The sequence below is a fragment of the Paralichthys olivaceus genome, chromosome 23 (assembly GCF_024713975.1).
Source record: "Paralichthys olivaceus isolate ysfri-2021 chromosome 23, ASM2471397v2, whole genome shotgun sequence".
Taxonomy (NCBI): domain Eukaryota; kingdom Metazoa; phylum Chordata; class Actinopteri; order Pleuronectiformes; family Paralichthyidae; genus Paralichthys; species Paralichthys olivaceus.
Window position 1 is genome coordinate 13,791,741 of NC_091115.1, and position 19,983 is coordinate 13,811,723.

Below are 19,983 nucleotides of genomic sequence, written 5' to 3' on the forward strand. Positions count from 1 at the left end.
GTTCGAATAATGCTGACTTTGTCATGTGGCAGCTGTCACACTGAGAGCCAATTCTGAGAAGTTTAAGAAACAAGGCGTTCACTGTATCAGAGTCTGGATCTAAGCGATTTCACTGAGGCTCTGTACTGTGTAATGCATATATGAGCTGCCTCTGTCTACAACCCCACAACAATGCCACTCAGCAAACTCGTTTGGGTGTGTGCATGCATGTGTGTTGAAGCTTTGTTAAATATGGGGAAGTGTCTGCACACACCTATGAAGAGAGCAATGTCAATGTCAAAGTGTCCTTTTTTGCAGCCAATAAGAGACATCCTGTGCAACTACCATTAAAACCCACAGATTTCATGAGAAACAGGAAGATTAGATTAGATGACTTTAGCACAGAAATTGAAGGTTACATCTTGGAAATATGCTAATCATAGGCAACTATTAACTTTAATTAAAACTCTGGAGCAGGGACTCATTGTTGTAAGGGGTGAATGACTCTGGTTTCTGCAAAACTGCTCATGTGAGATAGTAGATATGCACTAGTGCATGGAACGCTGACTGTAAAGGCAATGACAGTTGATTTAACCTGGAAAGATAACATGTTGCTTAACTCTGTTGAAACAATGAGTTATTTGTAAGTGCACATGATTTGATTTTAAAGAAAGAATGATACTTTGTCAAGACAAAAAATATCCTTGTTTGCTTCCAGCCTGCTTCTAGCACAAGATTAATAACACTCTTATATCTACGTGATAAACATGGCACATTCCTCATATCTAATTATTTCAAATAAAAGCATCCCCCACCCCATACAACAAACTTAAGTTCCTTTAAGTATTCACAATATAAAGTCATGTCCGAGTCAGCTTTGACTCTTTCTCAAACCAGAGAAACCAAACTGTACTTATGGCTGTAGTGTTACTGTGGGCCCCTGTAATTCACAAGTCATAGATGAATAGACCTGCCATGATAGACATTTGGAATTGTAGTGCAGCATTTTCACTCAGGAGGGAAGAAAAGAGAAAGTTCTTCTCCACAGAACAAGATCTGCAACTAGCCTGACCACTGTCTGGTTAGACCGGATGAGTGACTTGGTTTGTTTACAGACCCTGTTCTTTTGAGCTTCCTCGTTGGGGCTATGATTCTCTGTGGTTCAGCAATTGTATACACATTTACTCTCATATTATATTTGCATTTAGTATAATCTATTTTCATGAATACAAAATTTGAATAAACTGCAATGCCCAGTCGTGTCTGTTCCAAAAACTGGGTGAACTTTTTGCTTATTTCCATATTGGCCTACGTAGAGCCTGGCATGGTCCACATATATGGACACAGGTGCTTTCTCTATGCACTTTCTGATCAGTTCCGCTTTAGATGTGTATGTGTGTGTGTGTGTGTGTGTGTCTTACACCTTCATGTTTTTTAGAAATCTTTACAAGATTTTCATTAACTTTAACCCAGCTGGTTTTCACTGTACTCAGGGTATGCAACCGACCAATTACCAAACATAAATAAAACAGTCAAGGTTACCAGCTAACAACCAGTGAGGGCATCTTTAATTAGCGTTTTGGTGTAGATCAAACCAGAGCTCAAACCAGAGTGAATATTGGACTATATGCAAAACACACAATTAACAATGAAAGAGGAAACAGTGTTGTGAACATGTTATCCACATTTTAAACTTTCCAACATTCTTGCTTGGATGCAGGAGAAGTTTACTTAAATCAGCTCTGTGTCAGTTTTCTCACTGGATGGGATCTGATCATCCCACACCTCATGGCCTCCTGTCCATGTCTTATGTAAGTCCACTGACCAAATGAATATCTCCCAGAACATCACATTTAACTGTGCCAGTCTCCCACCGAGCCCCCCTCCTGTGTCTAGTCCCCCCCCTCTCCTGGCTATTCCTATTAACTTTTCATTTTCCCTGACTTTAGACCATGGATTTTCTTGCTTCTCAAACTTACTCACCCCGTCCCCACTGTGCATATTCTTGGAACAGTTAACCTCAAAGGAGGATCCTTATTACAATATAGACGGACAACTTTTTCTTTTGTTTTCCCCCAGGAGGAGATCTCATGATCGGTTATTCTTTATTAGGAAAATAAAGGTTGTTGGGTTTTTCTCCACCGGCTCTAGGTGTGAACAAAAATTGAATGAAAAAATCTGCAGGGGTCAAATGTGTGAATGGTTACTGGGTTAGGGTCTTACAGTTTTTAGCCAATTTCATTTTTATTTCATTTTGTGTTCGTGGCCTTTTTTTTAAAACTTGTAACTGTTGTGTAAATGCAGTCTCCATTTTACTTTGGTGATACAAAGGAGACTAGTGGCCATCAGACTGAAAAGCAAACAAGTCGCCAAAGAGGAAATGAGTTATCTTTTGGAAACCTTGTCATGTCGCTCACACATACACACACACGCACACTCACACAGATGCCTAGTTGATCCTGATCGGACGTGAGGACTGTGACAGGATCAGGGTCACTACGTAAACACTCCTTAGCTAAACACGACCTCCTAAAACAGTGGGAAAACCCACAGAACCCAACAACCATCACCGGAGTGTCTTCACAGATTGGACTGCGCTCCAGTAGATTTGCCTTAAATGCCAAAATCACAGTTTAAATTTCACTACAGGTTCCCATGCTCATCCCATCACAACCAAATGTTAGCATCGATATTAGTGCGCATAATTCACACTATAGGAAGAAAAAGTCATCAGGGTTTTACTCTTCAGTTTAAGTAAAATAGCCAACATTTTATATGTAGAAACTTAATTCAACAACACTGGTGCAGTCACGTAGTATTTTAATATCCTACCAAATGTTTGACTTGTTGTTTGGCACCAGAAAATAAAGTTCCCATCTAGGCGTTTCTGTTTTAAAGGACCAATGTGTAGACTTTAGTGGCATCTAGCAGTGAGTTTGCATAACCGACTGAAATACCCCTCCCCTCACTACTCACCCCTCCCTTTTATGTTTTTTAACGAAAAATGAAAAGTCCTCTCTAGAGCCAATACTTATCTGTTATAGAAACACAGAGGTACAACATGGCAGACTTCGCGGAAGTCTGTCCTTTAATTTTCTCAACTTTTGAAGAACCCTAACACTTTGTCACTGCAGCCTGATGATTTGTACTTATGACGCAGACACTGCAGAGCTAGAATCTTTTGAAACACATGTAAAGTACCTACAAGTTTCCTGGATGGATTCTTGGCAATTTAAAACAGCTAACGACTGTCGAATGAAAAAATGTACTTCCTCGTATCTCTTTTTTTTGGCTGGATAATGGAAGAGTTTGGGTTTAACCAAATATTCAACACAAAACAAGAGAAGGACAAAGTGGACACATGCTCAGATAATTGTTGGCAAGAATGTAAAAGTAAGTGAAATAATTTTTATAAAAGCAGCAAAACTGCTAAACACTTGCCCAATACTTGATGTGTGGGAAGCCGCTGAGATCTTTTTTGCTGCACTGATGACTTCATCCCACAACCATCCTGCCTTGGTTGTAGAAAATAAAGACCAATGTTAAGACCCGGGTAAATGCATTTCAGGTTAAATGTTTACCTCTCTTCTTTTGAAACAGAATTGGCCTAGAATCTGAGCTAGCATCTCCACCCCAAATATCAGAGTAGGGTACCCAGTTTGATCCACAGGGTAGAATCTCACTCCGGCTTTCTACATGAGTTATTAAATTCAGCTTTCCAATGTCTAGATGTGCTGGAGCATCTCTTGATTCGGCAGCATTACCTTAGTAATCCTCTTACTGGTGGGAAAGTGGTTTAGCGGGCGCATTCTTTATGACAGGAGCACAAATGGGGGGATCACGTTAGCCTTAGGGGCCCCGGAGGGGGGGGGGCGCTCTCCAAAAACTTTCCACCCAGGATGGACCTCGGTCAGCCCTGTGAACCCGCTGACTCCTGGACCACCTCTGTCGGGCTGCTGCGGGATGTGCGCTTTCTCACAATGAAAATGAATCACAGTGAAAGGCAGGAGGTCATGCAAGAGCAATGCTTACCATCAAACTTATTTCTCTGTCACTTTCGTGCAATTTCCACATTATTGCAGCATATAATTAATTACTTCACAAGAACTCTTGAAAAACTGCAAAAGAAATGTGACTGAATACTAATTTCAGCTATTGTGAAGATGAAATATTATGGTCCTATCATACATCCGGTGCAAAGAGCCACAGTTGTCATTTTCCCATTCAGTGTCAGCATTGTTTAAAAAGCAATGGGCGTTTTGTGTGGTCCGGCACATTGTTGGCTCTTATCTTGAGGCAGTAGAAAGCCGTTGCACTTTTGACCAACAAGAACAAAGTGTGAAGTCACATGCGCAGTATATTTCACTGTTATTACCAAGACAGTAATAAGCACCCACAGGTGTTTCGCTCATGTACCAAGTAAAACATTTTCCTCTGTAGAGATGCACTCGCTCTTTACTACCTGGTGAATCCTCTCTAATAATAACTGCCAAACTGCAAATGCGCCTGGCGACTTACAAAACTCTTGAACCATGCGTTTGAAGCTGCAAATGTTTTTGTTACATATCAAATTACTTTTATTTTTCCAAATTTCCCAATGTTTCCTTTTCTCTTAAATTCATTTCCACAAATGCTGCTCACTTTCAACCGGCACACATTGTGTTGTGAGTAATGTAACAATGTACATTTTTTTGTGTGAGTTTTTAGATTATCAAGATTTTCCTCCTCCATAATGACTCCTTTGGCCAAGAAGGTGAAACTGTGAGGATAGTTATTTCAGTTTCACAACTCACACGACTCAAGCTGTTTTTCTTTGTGGGGCAATACGAGTGTGTTTGTGTATTTGCACATGATAGTGTAGCTCTTAAAACATGGATTGAGTCTGAATGTCTCATGCAACCAGTGGGCAGAAAAAAAGGAAAAAAGGGCATATGCAGGTAATTCGGTTCACAGTGCAGGGTAAAGTTAGGGCAATGGAATTAGTGGTGCTGCAGCAGATTAGGAGGATATCTACACACACACAGCTTCAAAGTACACAACTTCTGAGTGAAGTTTGTTCCTGAAAAGCACTGACTTGCTTTTTGTCCACATAAGGTCAAAATGTAGACAAATCCCTTAACTCGAGTAATGGTCCACACACACACACACACACGTTTGTATTTCTATCTTAGTGAGGACATTCATTGGCATAATGCATTCCCCAGGCCCTTACCCTAACCATCCAAACTAAATGCCTAACCCTAACTCTAACTCTTAACCTAACCTAAACCTAATTCTAACCCTAAAACCAAAGCTTGACCCCCAGACAGTCCATTAAAGGGGGGGGGGGGTCACAAAGTGATGACCGGCCAAAATGTCCTCACTTTGACGAAAATGTCTTCACTCCGTTGGTTAAAGGCTAAAACTGGTCCTCACAAAGCTGCACACACACACACACACACACACACACACACACACACACACACACACACACACACACACACACACACACACACACACACACAGTTTCAGTTTCCCTGAAAGACTTGTGACTGTCATGAACCTTAACTTGGCTTTATTCATATGTCCATATTAATGCGAGGATGTAGCCCACATGTAGTCAGTTAATGTGTCTGATAGAAATATCTATTAGAAATATTTTTTTTATTATCATGTTATCTAGAGGAGTTTCTTCATTAATGTTGGTTCAAACAGATCAGTGTAGATGACAGAAAGCAGAGATTTAAGTTTCCAAACTGTTTTCCTGCCCTAAAATGAAAATTTAATGATTTACACAAAAATTTGTTGAGGAAAGAGTAAATACCCTCTGATTTCCCCTCTTGACTGCTTGTCTCAATATGGTAATATCCTTTTTAACACAGGAAGCTTCATGAAATACTTTGTCTATGACAGTTTCCTGCCTGCAGCTGAAACTTAGCTGAGGACACAAACAGGGCCAGGATGCCAGAAGGAGGTATTACCCATGACGCCAAGTGGCAGCTAAAGGAAAACAATAATGTTCAGAAGCTCCATATAATATAAATGATGACACCAAATTCACCAAAAGTGGCATTTCAAATGGCAAACACTTACTTCTGGACTACCGCTTTCTGAAAATGTGATTTTAAAGATGTCTTTAGTAATCACAGTTCCAGTAAAGACAGTCTGCCACAAACGGATGTGAGAGAAGAATTTCAAAAGAGGCTGATCAAACATTTCTATATACAGAATTAGACAGCGTACTCCCACAGACCTCTCAAATAAAAATGATGCAATGATTAAAAGTTATTGAGACAGCAGTTTAACTGAGGTTGTAATGCTGAGGTCAAAAAGCGAGCAGAGAAGGAAGATGAACATGAAGAAATCCTTCATTAAGAGACAAAATACCTAAAACATGATTTACACCAATCATAAGACTTGTTAAATAGTAGTTACAATAATTTTGCAAATACATTGGGTTTACTTCCTTGCACTGAATTCCTGAGATTCTCCACACTTTCTCAGGAGGAGGTGCATGTGTAAGTGCAAATGTCTGAGTATAGTCAAGAGAATCCGATGTGAGAGCACAGTGGGGGACAGACGCGACAGACGCAAAAATTAAAGAAAAGAAATATCTCCAGATGACAGTCATGGAGAAGACACAGACCTCATGAGAGTTTGTGGTGATAAGAGCTGACGACAGTGTCTATGTGTTGTCAAGAATAAATGAAGCTTCAAAGCTCAATAGTGATCATATTTTTAGTTTTGATGGGAGTGATGAGGAGCTATGTCTGTTGCCTATCTTAGTCCGGTGCTAGCTGATGTTGTGATGTTGCCAGTGGAGCTTTGGTTTAAAATTTATAATGAATGAATATGTTTTTATAGATTTTCTAAATCAATTTCAATGTTTGGACAGACCAGCTGTTTCCGCTACCTCCAGTCTTAAGCTAATATTAATCGTACTGTCTTCCAGCTGTAGCTTCGTATTTGGCGTTTTGATGATGATTGATGTCTTGAGACGTTATTGTGACACAAAGACATCAGTTCTGTTTTTAACTGCCCAGATCTCTGCCAAGGTTTTTTTTTTTTTTTCTTGGAAGTGACTTTCTCACCACAGTAAGTCACCACACTTTGTTGTAGCTGTGTGTTACTATGAGTGCAGGTATTTAGCAGTGCAGTGCAACACAGTACATGTGACTGATTGATTTCTAGTGTGTATGCTAACCTGTGCTCTTCCATCTATCCGCCTGTTATGTTGACCAGAGACGGGGTTGAGACAGAGTCGGGATTCCCCACAATCTACTCCGAAAAAAGAAATCAAAGGATTCAACTTGGGAGGTTTGGAGCTTTTTCTCTTTAAGGGACATCAGATGAACATGTTCAGCCCCACAACAAATATCACATATCACTTTAAGACTGAATAAATCCACTAGCATACAGATAAAATAATGCAAGCTGTTTAAACCTGCAATTACAAGCTCTGCTGCTCATTCGCATCTAAACAAAGACTTTAATGTTTTTTTCCATGGAAGAACACATTTCCTGTATTTGAGTTCCCACAGCACACGCAGCCACACTCAAACACAGTTTGACTGGAGGGTATATGGTTGAACAACAACAACAACAACAACAACAACAACAAATGTAATAATAATGTCACAGTTATGATCTCTGATAGCTGATGTCTGAGAAAGCTGGGCAGGTCATCCTCTAACCAGAAGGTCAGCGGTGTGATCCCAGTCTTCTGCATGCAAAAGTGATAGATACTGAACCCCCAAATTTCCCCTTCTCATAGAGAAAAGTGCTGCACATATATGCACTGTATGAATGTGAATGGGTGAATGTAAAACTGTACTGTAAAGCGCCATGAGTGGTCATCAAGACTAGAAAAGCATTATATGAATACAGACCATTCAATATGGATTAAAATGTGTATACGAGTATATTTACAGAGAAACTGTCGTTGAGACTTCCTCACTCTCTCCTCACAGAGGTGAAGCTGCTGACACACCTGACTTTCATCTCAGCTAACATCCTACACAGGTGTTTTCTGTCTGGGCCTTGGATACAAAAGGAGCTGTGTTTAAATGGCATTTGCTTCCTTTAGCTTTTACGAGAAAGACTGATGCAACAGGAGGAAGAGATAGATGTTGAGGAAAAGGAAGAACGGTTGTGTGTGATGATGAAATATGAGCCAGTCACTGATACTGTGCTAAATCTTCCTTCAGAGTTCAACTAAATATCCACAGTTGTGTCAATAGTGACGACCATCAGGCAAACAAAGAGATTCAACCTGAAATCAATTGAAGTATTTTTTTATTTGCAATCATCCAAGTTGTTTAAGTGTTTGGGTTCATAGTACACTGTGAGATAAAGTCTGGTTTGCAGCAGCTTGAGTCACTTGTTGGTTACATGGGTTTTGTGGTGGTGGTGTGTTTCAAAAGCACAATGTGTGAAGGAGGAAAAATAGGTCTGAGACTGATTCTAAAATACAGTCAAGCACAAGTTGTTATGTTTCTTAGACAAAGGAATAAATGCTTTTTAGGTGTGACAGCCGTTGTGCTTCATATCAAACTGTTGCCAAAAGCTGCTGATAATTGTGCTCTGTGTGGAAGAGTCATTGGGACTGTGAGTTTTATAATGTCCACCCTGCAGTGGAAAAACAACAACACAACCTGGTATCGCTACCAACACCTGCTGCAAATCTCACAGGTCATGCAAGTGAAGCCTGCATTGCCGTAACTTTAACTTCTGCATCCGGGTTGCACAAAATACTACACTGGTCTGTTGCAGACTTCCTCGTGGCTCGACTCTTTGTCTGTAAGCAACATGAAGATTTAAGAGGTTGTAAGAGGGGTCGTGTGGAGACAGTGGATTTGAGTCTCTGGGAAAGTGTGAAAGTAGAGTGGGTGCAGCAGACGCTGAGGAGCTCTACGGTCTGTGGCACAGTTATGCAACATGCAGTACAGGAGGGCCAAATCATAGGGAATCGAACACAAAGTGACTGATACTTAAACAAAGGTTGTGCACTTTTTTAAATAGAAAAAAATATACATTTCAGCAAAAAAAAATTCTGTGTTTAGTCTTACTGCAGTTTTTTGCCCTTTTCAAACCTGCCATAAAAAAGGGTGTTTTTTGTATCGATGTGGAATTTGACAACCTGCTGCGTATGACTGTTCATGAAATACTGTGACCCAGCTTCCCCTGAGGGGTCACTTGTGGGCTTATGTAATAATAATAATAACTTTATTTGTTACAAAGTGCTTCACAAAATACATGGCAATAAAAGCGAAAGAATACGAATTTAAGAGTAAGCGGATGTTAAGGACATATTCAGTTCAGTTCTGGGCGCCAAATCAAAACATATCAAGGTCGAGACCTTAAAAATCATAGAGAAACCCAACAGTGGCAATAAGCGGTTTATCAGATGAATATTTAATTCCCTGCCGGCTTTCAAAATATGGCCATGCACACTTCTGAGTGAGAACAGTTTGCACTAACCTGTGTCGTGCACTCAGAGTTTTGTGAACCATATACCTCCACTGCAATGGCTTTGTCACTATAGTCCACTATATAGTGAGTTTGCCCTTTTGTAGCTACCCTAATGGACTCATTGTATCCCACAGTGCATTGTGAAAACTTGTGTAGAACCTTATGGTCAGTAAAGGAGCAATATATACCATCATGCATTGCACTCCTATTACGTGAAAAAATAATCATTTAATTCTATTATGGGATTTTCCAGCAGCCGACGTTGTTGCGACAATGACGTCATTACCAGCACAGAAAATAAATTGTTTTTCTCTCTTTTGCCGATGAGCTCACTACATAGTCCATTCTCTAGTCTTTTGGGGGTTAGGGAATGAGTGGGAGATTCTGGACAGAAACAATATGTCACATGTTTTAGAATAAATCACAGAACACTTGTAATCCCCACACAGACTATTTTACTGTCAGTGTGTGAAAATTCTTTGCTGTTGAAAATGTTGAGAAAACTTTGAGAGGTTTTGTCACAAGAAAAGATGGAAAATGTTAATTATGAGAGAGAGCTCCAGGACAAATGAGGGATTTACTCCATAGACTCAACAGACACGAGCTTTATTGAGATTTAAACTTAAAATTATGTTGTAGGATGATCATACATGTAAAGTAACCCATAATGTGACCATGAATATTTTTTAATTGTTTCAATCAATTATCTACTTTTTAAAATGTACATACCTTCCTGTAGATATCAATCATTGAATACATATTCTTTCCACATATGTTTAATATCAACGAGATTGTAGTCAACATATTTCTTTCATCCTGCTTGTTTCATTCAGCTCACTCATACTTAATCAGCGCTATCAGTTTTTACAACTTTGAAAGGAAGAGGCCAAAGTGTTAAGTGATTAATGGTTGTTACTTTTGCCTTGCAATCTTCTCTTCAACGTGCAGACAACAGTCACATGGCAGCAGCCACAGTTAATCCCTCTGGTCCGTGCGTGTTTATGTAATCTTCAGTCACACAGTGCAATATGAGACAAATTAGTCCCCCACTGATTTACACATACGTTTATTGACTTTACTTGTCTTCAACTTGTATGAGGTGTGGCTCAACTCAGCTCAAGTTAGAACTACCTTGCTGTGGCATAACACTAATGTGAGGCTGACTCTGCTGCTCAATATCGTGATTAAACTCGCAGTATATTAATCTTACAGAGAAAATATAAATACACAATTTTTCCTGGAAGACATATGGGGTGTCATGTATCTCTCCTGACTTCCTGCTGTATTGTACCAAAAAGAGCAGCACCCGTAGAAAGTATTCCGTTTTTTTAATCCCAGCATTTTATAGTTTTTATTGATGGATCATCTATGAATAATAACCCCACTTGCACAATGAACAAAGTGAAATCCACTATTTGCACCCAAACAGTCTTCTGGCTGAAAATGTTGCAAATGCTCAGAGGCCCACAGGTTTAGGCATTCCTCTGTATACATAACCGCATTTACAGAATAAGTCAGATTCAAGAGAATGGCATTTTAATGAAAGATTAACTTTTGGTCAAGCCTTTTAACCCTTCTGACAAATGTCGTTGGTACTCCCAGACAAGTCTGGGGAAACTGATTCGGTTTAAAAGTGTGGAGGACAGCCACTCCCAACAAGGTGAGGCCTACAAACGCCTGCCTTCCACATTTAGCTGGTTAGAGCAAGATTCTATTACTTGTGACTTCTGGTTTAGCCAAGGAGAGCAGCCAGACACAGAAATATACTGTCGCACATATAAAAACACATAGAAACCAATTCAAAAATGTAAGCAGGATTCCACATTGACAGATAGAGTTTGGACAAACAACTGTATTGTACAGTTTAGATTACACCGGAGTGAATGAGTGTAGTAAACAGTGTTTTCCCCATACAGAGGTTGCACAAGCTAACATTTAGAAAACTAGAAACAAAGCGCGATTCATCTTTTTTTCTCCCTTTAAAAATATTTGTCTGGAGTTTTATTTTATATTTTAAGTGTGTTTAATGGCATGTTGCATCTCACACATATGACAAATAACATGTATCATCTCATCAGGTAATGAGTGCAGTCGGTTCCTTACATCTTGTATGGTTTAGTCCCCGCTCTCCTTCAACTTCAGTATTTACCTGCAGTGACTGTGTGCAAACACCTGGAGAGAAACAATGTGGCCATGTGACATTTTGTGTCTTCACAAGTTGACAACAATAACCTGCACGTCCCATTACACAATATCTGCTGACTTCCTCTTGCTCAAAATTCAGGGGAAAGTCAGTTCATAGGCTTTCCCTGGTACAAGAGACAGAGCATTTAAAGTGGGAGTGGCTGTGTGTTTAGTTCTCAGGTTTTGTGGACTTAATTGTCGCTCAACCAGACCTTGTATGAGGAAGAGATGTATAAATAAAACTTTAAAAGCTTCCTACTAGTTTTGCCAATCTCTCAACACTGAGCCACAAAATGTAAAGGTACAATTCACTAAAAACACTAGACTTCATGACTTCGTCTCACTTTGAAATACATTTAGAGTGAAAAGCAGAGGAATTGTGAATGTGTGAACCTCCAGACTTTCACCATCAGGCCCCCTAGTACTAGTACAGATGCTGTGGAGGACTCTCAGGATGAAGAAGCAGTTCTATACATGTAGGGGACATCACTGAAGGTGCTTTTGCCTCTGCCTGCAGCTCCACCCCCCACCTGAACATTCCAGAGACATATACCTGCCGTTGAAGAATGTCCTTCTGTGTTGTTCATGTGTGAAAGACTCCAGAGAGACACACCAGATATGTACATGGCACAACCCTTTTGGTTGATGAAGCACGGTGATGCAGCAAAATTCCTCCAACAGGCAAGATTTGCGCTTTTGTCACGCTCTGATAGGTCAGATGATTCAACATTTTCAGAGAAAGAAAGGCTTCTCTGTTCTTTGTTGTTTTTTTTTACCTTCCAACCCAGTGAAAGCTCTTCTGGTAAACGTGCACTTTGTGTCTTATACACTTCTGGGTAAAATCCTGAGGAGGAAGTGATGTATCACGCCGTGTGTCATATTTTGGAATAAACAGAAGATGAGCTGACCACCATGGCAGTTCGACTGAGATGTGATCTCTTGGAAGTGCAGCAAAGAAACAGTAAAGCGCACTTGGCTCCAAACGTATCTCCAAAACAAACAAGCGTGTTTTTTCTTTTCTTTTGGACGCATTAGAAAATATGAATACAGCACTGTCCATTGTTCTCCGGTTTATGTGTTCAGTTATCCTTTTCTCACACAGTCGCTCACATCAGCTCCGGCAAATTCTGCTAAGTCATGCCAGGTTATGAGAGGATTAAATCACCTGAGGGAAATACAGCACCTGAGCAGGAACATCCAAAAGCACATGGAGGGCGAGAGAAGAGGAGACAGCAGCTCCAGCTGAACAAACACAAGTTCACAATTCTCTTATATTGACCCTACAGTCATTCGGAACATAAGCTGTGTACCCCTTTGTGGTGCCAGAGGTCCTTTTTGTTTTAATAAAGTATCATAGGGTCGGTCGCTGTGTGGATTTACATTATGAATTCCATACTGTCTGAGACCACTGTACAATACCTCACATATTTTCACGTGGCAGTGACCGTCTCTTTCATGGACAAAACACGACATAATCCTTTTTAAATGACAAACTTAGAAAAATCCCCTCCTTTTTTGGAATTTTCAAATATTGGTTTTGCATCAAAAGGGTTTAATGTAGTGTCTGTTCTCCTGCCGCCACACATTTCTAAGTTATCCAGCCATGTCTGGAGGAGTCTCATAAGACCATATGAACTCAGACAGGGCTGAAATAGATTACTTGGGCGATTTAGTTAAAAAGCAAATTAAGTAAAAATTGGCAACATAATGTTTTATTACCGAAACCAAACACTGAGTCTAAAAAAACTTGAATTTTTCTTTCTACTTCTTACATACTGTTATATATTGTGTTATACATTTTAGCAAAAAAACCAAATACAAACCAAAACAAAGGATTTGTCAATGACTCATAACTCTATCATTCAGTGTTGGCAACTTGTCTCACAACATTTCTGCACGAGTCCTAGGATTTCCTCATATTATTTGGAGGAAACGCCAGAAAAATGTCCCCCAGCAGTGACCTTTGACCTGGACAATTTGTTCCAACAGGGATCATTTCCAGCACAAAGGTGACTTATCATTGTTTGGCTGTGACCATGGAATGTAACTTTTCTATCGCAAACACAGTGAGTCACAAATATTTTGTCTTGTGGAATCTTATCTTATCAAGAGGAAGTAATTACAGTGATGCCCATATTCCAACAGCTAACACTTGGAGAACAGTCAGTCCCAGGAAAAGAAATGATGTGGGTTGGTTAGTGCTTGAGGTGGTAGTTATAATAAACTATTGCACATAAAACTGTACAGTTGGCAGTTAAAGGGCAGATATGAATCAACAAGGAATTATTTCACAGCAATGGTTTATTTGTGGTAGAATACTTCTAACAAGCATTATTTTCTTTCACAACAAGGTACATTAACACAGATGACAAGCCAATACACAACATATACTGCATATTATTACAGTATATAATTTATATACAATAAAAAAGTAAAATTTACTAAATGATTTGGAAAAATTCAGCTTAAATTGGGTTTTTAGCTTATGTTTAAGTGAAGTGGACTGTGAACATGCAACAGGACAGTAGTGTTTTAAAAATAATAACAATAGTGAAACATAAACAAGATAATTTAAAGATAAGAAAATAGAAGAGATAGAATATACTGCTATATACATATAAACATATTCAGTGTGCAAATAATTCATAGTTTGGGTACCATAAAAGCAAATACACAAATGCCAATGACTGCAAATCAACATACAGGAACTTGTTTTGCAGTGTGTAAGAGGAAGGAATCAAACTTGTTTGGAGGAGTTGAAAGTTGGATATAATCATGTATAATCCAAGGATAAGAACATATTACTTCACCTATTATATGTGGTCAAGGAGATGCATGTGATTAGAGAACAGAATTGGGCCCAACATGTACCTTTGATGGACACCTCCAGTAGGGTTTTGTAATGTAGCCGTCCACATAGACAGGATATCTAACTGCTCAAAATCCTTATTTTAACTTTCTGCATTTAAAAAGATAGCTTTAAAACTTTTTGGCACAGATTTGTCAGTTTACTTTTCAAGACAAGTGACGGTTTCAAAATAACTCCCATTCGTTCCTGTAAACACATAGAGGAACAGAATCTCACCGAACTGTATCAAAGTTCAGTATGTTTCACACAGGCACATGAAGCTGCGGGGATGGAGCTCGGTTTTTGCAGACATAGCAAAAGTTCTGCATTTTCTTGGAAAGGATGTGATGTGAGGAGCAGCGAGTTGAGTGGAAAAAGTCTTACAAGACACATGAAGTTTGGTGTCACAGCTTTGCCTTCTCCTTTTTTTTTTCGATTTTCTTCCCACCTTTTTTCCCCCTGCAAATTAAAAGCATTTATTTTCTTACCCAGTGGGAGAACACAGATATGATGAAAGCAGAGAAGGTCCTTGTTTGGATTTGATCCCAGCCCAGTTTGTCTGCTTCACACACATTCACAGGCTGGGGGACTTGAATGCAGCATCATCTCTGAATAAGACAAGAGAGATCTACCTCATTGTGCAAAAGTTATGTTAACATTATAATATTCAGCGAAAATGGAAATTCAAATATTATGTTCCTGCAAATATCTGGTTTGCTTTCTGATATATTTTACAATGCTCTTCTATCCTTAGAGGATGTTTCTATTAGTGGTCAGAGCTTCTTCTGAAATACAAGTAAGCACCTAAGGAATGTAGTAGGTTTGTACCTTTGCTGTTTTGACACGTCTCTGACCTGCTGCACTATAACACTCTTACATAATCCTCTGAGTTATCCTGAAGGCTACTGGGAGGTCAGAATCAAGCACGACCTTGTGATGTGTCTCAGGCTGCCACGGATGCCCTCTCGCACCAGAATGCGGTTTCTGTCACCGTGTCGCCATTTTTGCCACCGCTGATGTGTCAGGCAGCACCTTCCAGCAGAACACACCAAATCAAACAGCCAGCTCTGATCTCTGACACTCCGAGGGCCACGGGAGCTGTTATTTACCTGAGAGGAGGTGAACTGAATCCCACGTTGTGCTCACCATGATGGCAAAAGAAATGTTAGCAGTGTTAGCACAAAAGCAGATCCAGTAAAAAATCCAACGTGTCATCAGTAACTAAAAGAAACAGCACAGACAAAATGATCGTACAAAAAGTAAAGTGAAACATGAAACATTTGGGAAACATCTTGACAGAAGAACAAAACTATAATTAATATGTTTACTCAGAGAATCATTAATGTCTATACTAGATCTAGACAAAATAGATAACTGAAACAAAAATAAAAAAATATAAAAATGAAAATAAATTCAAAACAATTTTGTAATAAAACAAAGTAGAAATTGCCCAAAGCCAGCAGAAAATAAATAGAAAAACAAAGAAATTCAATATTTGTAATAATAATGAATAATATAGGTGTATGTAAAAGCTGATAGGATCCTGTAAGTCACATGCTCACAGCATCACATACACACCCTGTCCTTATGGGAACACGACAGCCTGTATTTACCGTGACAATAGTGTGTGTTAATCGTGTCTGTGTTCACTGAGCGGGGGTGCAGTTGTGTTTGGGTGTGCCTCAGGGGCGTGTGTGACTGCACACATTTGACGTCAACCACACGTGATGGTTTTGTTGTATCAATGGATGCAGGATGCTGTTCCCAGTGGACCCAGCATCCTCCAACCAGCAGCCTGAGCTTATGTAAGGCTGAGACACACACACACACACACACACACACACACACACACACACACACACACACACACACACACACACACACACACACACACACACACACACACACACACAGACACACACACACTAACACACACAGACTGTAGATCCAAATTAAGCCTATGTGGAGACATTTATAGTCATATATAGGTGATGCTCTTATTCACAGAGAGCTGGGCTGGCTCTGACTCCTCTCAGCTGTAATGGAAATTGAAACTCTGTTACGCAACAGCCTTCAGTCACCTACACACTTTCACCGTGGTGGGTGCTGGAATCCACCGAAGTGAAAGGATGTCCTTCATCACCTACACTGTCCTGACTTTCACAAGGACATCCACAAGATAATATTCAATTTATTGAAATCAAGAATACGTGTCTGCTTTAAAAGATTTTCTCTGTAGGTCTATTTTTCCTTTAGATTTTGAGTGTGTGTTCTTTCTGCAGGACAGATGATTCATCAGTCATTTGTGTTTGGTTATTGTCCAAAGGAAGGTTGTAACCACAAATTAGTACCTGGACTTAGAGACATGAGGGAGACATCAGATATTTGGAAACAGTATTTTTAATATATCCAGGGGCGGATCCAGGAGTTGGGCCGGTGGTCCCTGAAGTGCCCCTGTCTTGCCAGTATTTTTCCCTTACCATTTTTGACGTCAACAATTTGCTTGAACAAGGAACAATTTTCCAAATATACTCAAAAGATGTGTGTGTCTTTGCTCAAAGCTATACAGCTAACAGTAAACAAGGAATTATAAATTGGCACCTTATTGAATCACGAATTGTACATGGATGTTGGACGTATAATTAGCCTCTCTGTCTAAAAATGTGGCCCCTTTATGGACCCTGATTTATGAAAATCCTAAATCCGACAGTGGATAAATCTGACTGAAAGAGGGACCAACGAAGGCACAGCCAGGACTCTTACTGCACTGCTTACTCTGCTGGCAAATTACCCACATCTGCAGTACTGCGTGAAAACTGATCAATGATGTTTGGAGTCTGTCTGATCATTAGATTGGGGCATTGATCAATATTTTCAAAGCTGTTAACAATGAGTAATGTGAAAAACGGACTGAGGGTTGAAACTCAACATTGCAGTTGTCCTCAGTGTTTCAGCCTTGTTTTCTGATTAGTTTACTTCAAACGTCCTCAGCTTTAATGTTTTGATTCAGTCTTTTAGCTCTAATCAGTGTTTCCCACAGCAGGCAGCTATTTACAACAAAATTAAGGCATGATTAACCTACTGTATGCTGCCTACCTACCAAACTAACACCAAAATGAGTTGCATAGGTTTTGTGTTGGTTCTCCTTTCGTCCACACTGTGTGTTTGAAAAGGCTTTCAGATGAATCCTAGCTCACTTTAAGAGCTTTTTGACCAACACTGTCTGTGGTGGCATTCTGACTCAAAAGCTCATTCGATTGCTGCAGCTTGTCCCCCCCCCCCCCCCCCCCCCCACACACAGATAGTAGGTTATTAAAGTGACCATATTCCTGGAATTTATCCCAATCTACAGAGCAGTACAGTTAATCCTCACAGAGGGTGCAGAGTTAAAGGTGAAGAGGAAAGTGGAGGAAGAGATTCAATTCATGTCTTTTTCAACCAAACTCGGTTTAATGTGTTGTGAATTTCTTAATTTTTACTTTTCATCTATGTTTTGTTATTTTGAGATGACACCAAAACTACTAAACCAGCTTCTATTAAATGTTGTGGGGTGGGACATGATCCAAAGGAGTAAACCATTCAATTTTCGATTGAACTTTAAAAAATGTTTTTTAGGGTGTGATTCTCAGAGAGAGTAACGCTTGGCTTCTCATCTGGTTTTATAATTACTATTCAGAAACACTAAACTGGCTCTGCTGCCTCTGCAACAGTGCAGGAAATCCTTTTCTTCTTTCTGTACTGATGATTGATTTAAACTAGCTCATAATGCTTCAGGTGTGTTCTTTGTTGGTATACAACCCAGTCATGGCATGAGAGGTGAAGGGAGGATACAGCAGGTTATCATCCAGAGGTTGTAGATCAAAGGTGTTGCGTAACCAGATTATCAACAGAACCATGTGGGGGAATGTGACCTTCGTCATGATGTGATGAAGCTGAGCTCTCTCTCTCTCTCTCACTCTCTCTCTCTCTCTCTCTCTCCTCGTGTCTCTCTCTAATTGTCAACACAGAAATCAATAACACACTCACACCTGCATCCTCAGCCACACAAACACATCCCTCTGGGAGGCAGTAGCTCAGTCCATAGCGACTTGTCTTGGGAACTGGAGGGTGGCCGGTTCAAGTCCAGCATGGACGGAAGTTGGAGAGGTGCCAGTTCACCTCCTGGGCACTGCCAAGATGCCCTTGAGCAAGGCACCGAACCCCCCAATTGCTCCCTGGGCTGTGTGGTGACTGTGTGGATTGTGTTCCGTGTGTGCTCCGTTCACACGGATGGGTTAAATACAGAGGTCAAATTTCCCCATGTTTGCATGTTGCATGCTGTGTGTGGGACCATAAAGAGGAATCTTTATCTAACCTCTGTTGCACAGGCACATATGTGAGTAGCTTGTTGACATGTTGTTATTTGGTGCTATACAAATTGATTTGAATAGAAATTAAACAATAATAAATAAATACATTTAATAATACATTTAATGAAACAAACATCCCCAAGAAAATAACATTTATCCTCACAATAATGTTGGAAAATGATCGATTTTACTCACTTACTTTCATCGATTTGGTTTAGGTTTTGCTCTGCAAAATAATTCTTTATTATATTTTCAGTGCTCTTCAGGCTTTCCAAACATTTTCTGTGTGGGAAGAGGGTTAACATTTTACTCTATAAATCAAATACAATCCAGATGATATTCAAAATGAAAAAGCCACATATTGAACCTATTTACACACACTTGAAATCCCGGAGTTTCTCCCACAGCTTATCCCGTCCAGGTTGATTTTTGACCTGAAGATACTGTATGTTTTTGGAAAGCGCTGCAATGGTTACCTGCTCTGGGAACATTGCAAGCTGGCGTTACATGTCAGCACTGGATGCTAGCTAGACAAGAACAGGAAGATCTATTTTATTTGTAGAGGCCTAATATCATCTAAACGTTATGCCAGATGGTTTTGGTACATGCTGGTCTAGACAGGAGCTTGTTATGTAAGCTCCTGTGTGACCAAAATATTTTGAATACACACATTTAGTTAAAAAAATTTTTATGCATTTAATATGTAGTACTAGTTATGGCCAATAAGGGCTAGATCCACTTCTCATGGGATTAATACAAGGCATTATTGCGTTTTATTCTACTACATAAAATATGAGAAAGTAAGAACATGACACTCACTAGTTAACCTAGTATGTATTTATACTCATGTGCTTCTAAACAACTTTAAAGAGGAAAGATTTTTACAGTATCTGTAACCTTTGTGGTGGTGACACTGAACTGAGGATTGTTTTGCTGCACAGAGCGTGTATCAGAAAATGTGGTTTTCTGCAATAGTGCAGATACAAACCCTAACCCTACTTGGGGTTGCTAATGGGTTAGCCTACAAAATACGTCATATACCTGCAGAACTCCTATAATGTTGTTCTAAGTTGTACATGCATTTTCACTCCACAATGCAATACACACTTTAATACAAGTGAATGGGGGGTATATTGCATATATTTGATAAATTACTTTTTAATGTTCAACTTG